The 7,083-nt window shown below is 46.1% G+C and overlaps 1 long non-coding RNA gene across 1 annotated transcript; it reads left to right on the top strand.

The window, feature by feature from the left end:
* The first annotated feature begins 4,104 nt into the window (after nt 1-4,104).
* On the top strand, nt 4,105-5,271 carry LOC131382747 (uncharacterized). Its single transcript, XR_009212338.1, has 3 exons — nt 4,105-4,259; nt 4,480-4,587; nt 5,001-5,271. It is a non-coding gene; the product is annotated as an uncharacterized LOC131382747 (long non-coding RNA).
* Nucleotides 5,272-7,083: the final 1,812 nt, after the last annotated feature.

Here is a 7,083-nt window from a genome sequence, read left to right as displayed (position 1 = left end):
TGACTGTATTGTTTTTTCTTAGTTTAGTAATAGCATTTTTGATGCTGTGCTTAGCATGTTAGGGTCATTATACCTCAGGAATAGCAAGCTGTTAAGTAACCATACTGAATTAACTCTTTAATCACAGTGAGCTCATCTCTTGAAAATTGTTCAGGTGTAAATCTTATGAGAAACATGAAAAAGCACACTGATTTATGGAGAGTTGAGCTAAAAACATTTATAAATATTTGCTGGGATGTTTTAGCATCTTTTCATTGTACTCTGAGAACAATTAAAATTGTCCAGAGATCATTTATATTACCTTCCAAATTGTTTATTACCCAAGATCCTTTGGGAGAAAATCTTATAGAAAGGGGGAACAATACGTGGCTTAAAGTTATTTTAAAATGCCAGTTAATTTCCTTGGCAAAGGACAATAGAGGAACTTAGCTTAATTGTCTGGCTTTAATTTAAACAGTGTTAATACAACATTAAAACACTAAATACTTTTGAGGTACAGTCTGCTCACTTTTTCGGTTCTCAAATAGCAAAGAAAGTAGTTTCTAAAATAGGCTTTTGGCATTAAAAACTGACAGCATTTTGTAACTACACAGTGTACAGAATTTTTTTTAATTGAAGTCAAATCACTAAAAACATTAGAAGGCAGGGTCTATTTACACAATTAAGCTGAAGAAAGCACTAATTTTTTGTACTTTAAAATATATATATTTTAGTCAGATTTAAAATTTTAAGCTTTATAGAGTGTAAATATCTTTTGCTATTACTGTATGTGTATGTGACAGCTCAAGCACTTCGTAAAGAAATTTGGATATTTTAGAATGGTACACTATGCATTCAAATGAAATGTGCCTTTCACTATGTCATTCTAAAAAAACAAATGTTTTTTGTCATAAATTATCACAAATGCACAAATTAAAGTCTATATAGATTGAAATTTGTAAAATAAAATAAAATAAAATAAAAAATAAATAAAAAATGGCACTTTGAAAAATTCTCTTCTAGGGAGGGATGGGGCCGGACAGTCCATTTCTTACTTGATATCTACAGATCATTTGCAGAGGAAAAGTCTCAAATCCCCTTGCACCACTGCACTCCAGCCTGAGTGACATTGTAAGACTCTGTCTCAAAAAAGAAAAGAAAACCCCCTTGAAAAGCAGCACCACGTTGCATCTGCCTTGCACAGGAAGCTGGAAGGTTTGCACGGGGGTGAAAGTCACAGGCAGAAACTGCCCGCGGGGCTCGGGAGGGCTGGGAGCGAGCCCTCTGAGCCTGGCCACGCTGGCCCGCCACTGCCCTCTGCTGGCGGCTGCGGTCATCACCACCGCCCGCAGCCGTCCCCGAAGTGCGCCGAGAGGCGCCAGGCTGGGCCAGCCTTGAATTCTGTGTTTGCTTCTCCCGGTTTGAAGGCCACCTCCAGGATTCGCAGAAATCTGACAGCTGCTTGTGACTGTGCTGAAGATGCCGAGAATGCAGGCAGAGTCCGCCGGCCACGCGCTGCAGCAAACGCGAGCCTCGGGGCCTTGAACCTGGAGCCGGGGCCTTGCCTGGGCTGTCCTGGCAGGGGGGAGTCTCGTGCTGTGCCCCCCCCCCCCCGCTTCCTCATTCCCCCACCCCACCCTCCTAACCCTTGTTGTGTTTCATTTTCCCTTTTAGGATGTGTGCTTCTTATTTGGGATTTTATTATTCTTGACCCCAGCCCTTTCTTTCCCTCCTTCTCTTAGTTCTTCTTTTGGTTAAGTTTATGATTTTTTTAAACCACAATTTGTAATGGTCACTGCAGTGGACGTTTAACTTCGAACACCCCTTTGTTCCTCCAAAGGCGAAATTCCTCCTGCACCCTGCATGGCCCATTCAGGAGCGTCTGTGACCCAACCTCTCTGGCTCTGGGGAGAGGGCAAAGTGTGGCATCCAGCCCTAGCCAGGCCAGCGAGGAGCCGCGTTCCTGCCACAGTGACTGTGGCTCCAGGATCCAGGCTGGGCAGGAGGATTCTTCATGCTGGAGGAATCCATTCCTCTCGGTGGCCGAGCTGGGAAGAAATGTCCCCATGTGAAGACATGGCCCTAGGAAGAGACGCTGGGGCTACAGCCAGGGCCACGGGGAGGGCAGCAGGGGAGGGTGAGTTCTGCTCTCCTGGCTCCTGCCTCACTCCTGCTTCTTTTTTCAGGAGCCACCAGCCCTCTCTCTGCCTGGAGTAGCAGGCCTGGGATTTCTGTCACTTGCTTCCTTTGCCTGTCCCTGGCTCCTCTCTCTGCCGTCATCACATTTCTGGCCACCTTGCCCTCCTCCTCTGAGCTCACAGCTCCTGGCCTGGGTCCTGGCTGTGGAGGGCACCAGTTTAGAGCCACTATAGATGAAGGCTCCGGGCCGCAGTCCAGGCTTCCGAGCACTGGGCCTTAGCCGCCTGACTTTGCCCCTTTCTCCAAGGCCAATCACCGGTGGCAAATCTCACAAGCGACTTCGTGTTAAAAGCGATGACTACCTACGTTTACCTCTCCCGAAGAGCTTACATTTAGCTTAAAAATTATCTATTATGAAAATATTCGAATGCACAAAACAGTGTGATAACGTGGGGCAGGGCTCCGTCCTGGTTTCCCGTGTCTTCCTCCCCACACTGGAATATTTTTAAAGCAAATACCAGACATCCCATCTGAAGTCATAAATACTTCTGTGCCTGTCTCTAGTACTGAGGGACTTTTAAAAAAACATACTCTTGTTATCACACCCAACAAAATGAATATAACTATTTCATATTATTCAATACCCAGTCCATGTTGAGTTTTCGCTAGTTATCTTTAAAATGCCTCTGTGAAATTCGTTTATTTGAATCAGCATTCAGGCCAGGCAAGGTGGCTCACGCCTGTAATTCCAGCACTTTGGGAGGCCAAAGCTGGCGGATAGCTGGAGCCCAGGAGTTTGAGACCAGCCTGGGCAACATGGTGAAACTCTGTCTCTACGTGAAATACAAAAATTAGCCGTGTGTGATGGTGTGCACCTGTAGTACTAGCTGCTCAGGAGGCTGAGGCAGGAGAATCGCTTGAGCCAGGGCGTTGAAAGTTGTGGTGAGCTGAGATTGCACCACTGCACTCCAGCCTGAGTGACAGAGTAAGACTCTGTCTCAAAAAAGAGAAGAAAAAAAATGAATCAGCATTCAAACAAAACCCATGCATTTCTTGAGTGTCTTTTAACTGATAATGGTTCTCCTCCATTTTATTAATTCTTGTCTATTTATTTATGGAGGGAACTGGGTCATCTGTCTGAAAACATCCCATATTCTGGATTAGGCTGATTGTATCCTCGTGGTGCCGTTAGCATGTTCCTTAGTCTCCTGTATTTCTTGCAGACTCCTCGTTGGATCTACAGGTCTTAGATTCAGGTTCCATGTGTCTTAGGCAAGAATCCACTACACATGGTGCCATGTACTTGCTCTCGCGTCACACCATGTGGCTCGTGGTGTCTGTTAAAGTGGATTGGTGGGTTTAGATGGTGTCAGCCTAATCTATCCACTGTGAAGGTTCCTATCAACCTGCATGTAATGGTTTTAGCAACTACCGATAATCATCACCTACATCTGTTCCTTTTAGTCACAAAATCCCTTCCCAGTAGAACTGTTCTCTGAAACAGGCAGGTTCTTTTAGGCATGTCTATTTGGCCTGTATACCCCTTACATTGAAGTGAGGGGGTGGATCGGTTATCTGTTTCGGTGTAACCGACAACCTCAAACCTCAAGTGGCTTAAACAATAGTCATATATTCAGCTCACAAATCTGCCGTCTGGATGGAGCATGGAAGGGAAAGCTCCTCTCTGCTGGATGCAGCACCAGCAAGGGCAGCTCAGAGGCTGGGGTAACCTGACACCAGAGGGCTGGAAGGATCTGCAGGCAGTTGACGCTGGCTGCTGGCTGAGACCTTAGCTGGGTTGTCAGCAGCTATATCCACCTGTGGCCTCTCCATATGGCCACCTGGCATCCTTACAGCATGGTGACCGTGCTCCAGGCATGAGCACCCCAAGAAAGCAAAGAGAACAGGCTTGGCATTGATTGTGACCTAGACCCAGAAGTTACATGGCATCACTTCTACTGCATCCGTTGGTCAAAGCTGTCACAAAGGTCCACTCAGGTTCAAAAAGAGGGGACACCACTTGATGGGGGAACGTCAATGTCACAATATAAGAAGAACAAGTAGAACGGGATTTGTTACGGCAGATTTCTTTGGAAAATACGATCTGCCACCATGAGACAACAAATTCAAATAATTAGGGGGTAAGTGTCATGAGCCAGACACATCACAGTTGACATACATTTGTCACAGCTTTATCTAAGCCATTTAAAGAAGAAACTATTCCAAGACCATGGCTGTAGTTTAGCTCCACTTCTTGCCTTGACAGAATTAATAGACATATTGACATAGTTAGTTATTTAAAAACTTGTGTGTTCATGTAATTTGTTAGTTACACAAACACTGATTTTTTTTCAACCTCAGTGTATCAGGCACGATTCGAGATGCTGAGATAGAGCCGAGAAGAAGACGGACAGAATCCCTGTCCTCAGGAATCTTGCTCGCGGGCGGGAGAAGACAGATCATGAACACGTAAGCTAAAAGACAGGACAGTTTCAGGAAGTGAGGTGCAGTCGGCAGTGGAAGTGACAGTGGAGAGTGTGCCAGGGAGGTGCAGCATTGGCTAGGGGGCCGGGAGGGTTTGGAGGGGGCGGTGAGATGACGCTTGAGTGCTGGCATAAATAATGATGATGACGCAGCCATGGGAAACCTGGTGTAACAAGAGTGTCCAGGGCAAGAGGGTGGGAAGGAAGAAGTGTGGGAAATGGGGGAGCTGGTGTCGCAGAGAATGGCAGAGCCAGTGACGGGGTGCACTGTCGGGAGGGGTTAGGTTTTCCTCGAGGCATAATGGAAAATGCTGGCGGGTCTTCCTTTTAGAAAGGTGCCTCTAGGGACTTCTCAGGATGGGAGGTGTTTGGAGGGGAAATCTTATTTCTCACCCTTAGTCTTCCACGCAGGAGACAAATTCAGCCAACACCTGCCTCCTGAAGAGCCTCCAACCTCTGGCTAGCAGTCCAGCCTCCATCATCCCCCAGCACCCAGCGACGCTCCTCTCCCCCAGTGACTTCAGGTTGAGGTGACTTTGGCAGGAAACAGCTCCAGCCCCTCCCTGCAGTCTGAAGGGTAATGCTGGCAGCCACGGGGATGAACTGAGCAGGTCAGGATGGAAGCAGGGCGACTTGGGAGGACATAAGGCGGCCTGGACCGGGGTGAGCAGTGGGCGCAGTGAACAGTGGCTGGGTTCCAATTTGTAATGACTAATGTGGGTTTTTTTCTGCATCTTCTCCATTTCAGTTTAAGGCCCACAGAAGGCTTATAAAAAGTAATATGACTTTAAACAGGCGCCCGTCACCACGCCCAGCTAATTTTTTTGTATTTTTAGTAGAGACGGGGTTCCACCATGTTGGCTGGGCTGTCTCAAACTCCTGACCTCAAATGATCCACCCGCCTCAGCCTCCCAAAGGGCTGAGATTACAGGCATGGGCCACTGCGCCCGGCTATCACGGGTTTTAAAAGTGTTCATTGGAGCCTTGGACCCAGTAACTCCACTTCGAGAAGCCTAACAAAAGAAGGAAATCAAAGGTGGGATTCATGAATATGGATGTTCAACACGATATTGGAAACAATCTGAACATGAAACCAAACACAAACGATGTATTAAATTCTGCCCCCTTCATTCCTGACCTGTTAGAAATGGCGCAAGTTTCCATTTTCCAATCTTTCTAAGGTAGTTCAGGTACAATTACTTGAGGCAGAAGGTTGAATTCGACGACCAAGAAGGTCTAAGGGAAATGTTTTTGTGAAATAAATTTTTTGCCTACGTGTAGTTGGTGCCCAGAATGTTACTCTGGGGTTTACTATTCTCCCAAAAGAGCCAAGTGGCTAAATTTGAAGAGTCTGAAAGTGTCTGCGGAAAGAGAAAATAGTCTTTCCATTTAGGTGTTGGCAGCGGCATTGTGGGAATCTTACTTTCAAATTACAGAGTCCAAGTTGAAAGGGTCTCAGAGATATTCTGGTTAAAACACCCACCCATTTCTGGAGTATCTATTGTTTTCCAGGCACTGGTTAGGTACGGAGAATAGGAGGGCACGATTCTAGTGCATAAGGGCCTTACAGTGTAGCACTGGGCATAAGAGAAGTATGAAACACGTCACCACAGGCTGAGTGTGGAAATGCCAGGTCAGATCAACAGTGAGTGAGGAGGTGGGCGGGAGTTCCATCCCGGGGGGACACCTGGTGGGTCAAGTCTGGGAACACCGTGGACCGTAATTCCCAAACCTCTGAAGGAAAGAGATGAGAGGGTCTCAGACTCTAGAGAAATGCTAAGTTAGAAATGATAAGAAATGAGGCCAGAAGAGGCAAGATCTGATGCCACAGCTTTACTAAATAGTGAAAAAGCAAGCTCTTAGAAGAAGTGCCAAATCCTTTTTTTTTTTTTTTTTTTGAGACAGAATCTCGCTCTGTCACCAAGGCTAGAGTGCAGTGGCACGATCTCGGCTCACTGCAACCTCTGCCTCCCAGGTTCAAGTGATTCTCCTGCCTCACCCTCCCAAGTAGCTGGGATTACAGGTGCCCGCCACCACGCCTGGCTAATTTTTGTATTTTTAGTAATATAGTTTTTTTTGAAATAAATGGGGGCATCAGTGAACCAACCAATCAATGACAGAAGGAGAGATGAGATCTTGGTGCTTTAATCCCATGCCAGGCTAGTGAAATAGACAAGATACTAATCACCTGCAACATATGTAACAATAACCAATGACAGCCTTGTAAGAATGGAAACATCTACTCTCTGCAAGCACTGTGCTGTGAGATTTCCAGAATGACCTCACGGTATCCTCCCACTGACCTTCTGAAGCAGATATTTTACCTAAGGGAAAACCGAGACTCAGACAGGTGAAGTAAACTCTCCAAATTTACCCTGCCAGTATGTGTCAGAACCAGGATTGGAACTAATTACATCTAATTTGTACTCCAAAAGTATCTTATGATATTACTGCTAAATAAGGTCTATGTACTTGAGTTTGA

This window comes from Hylobates moloch, unplaced genomic scaffold (assembly GCF_009828535.3).
Source record: "Hylobates moloch isolate HMO894 unplaced genomic scaffold, HMol_V3 SCAFFOLD_3136, whole genome shotgun sequence".
In the NCBI taxonomy this organism is placed as follows: Eukaryota; Metazoa; Chordata; class Mammalia; order Primates; family Hylobatidae; genus Hylobates; species Hylobates moloch.
Note: the sequence above shows the minus strand (reverse complement) of the source record. Positions and strands in the feature narration are given on the sequence as shown.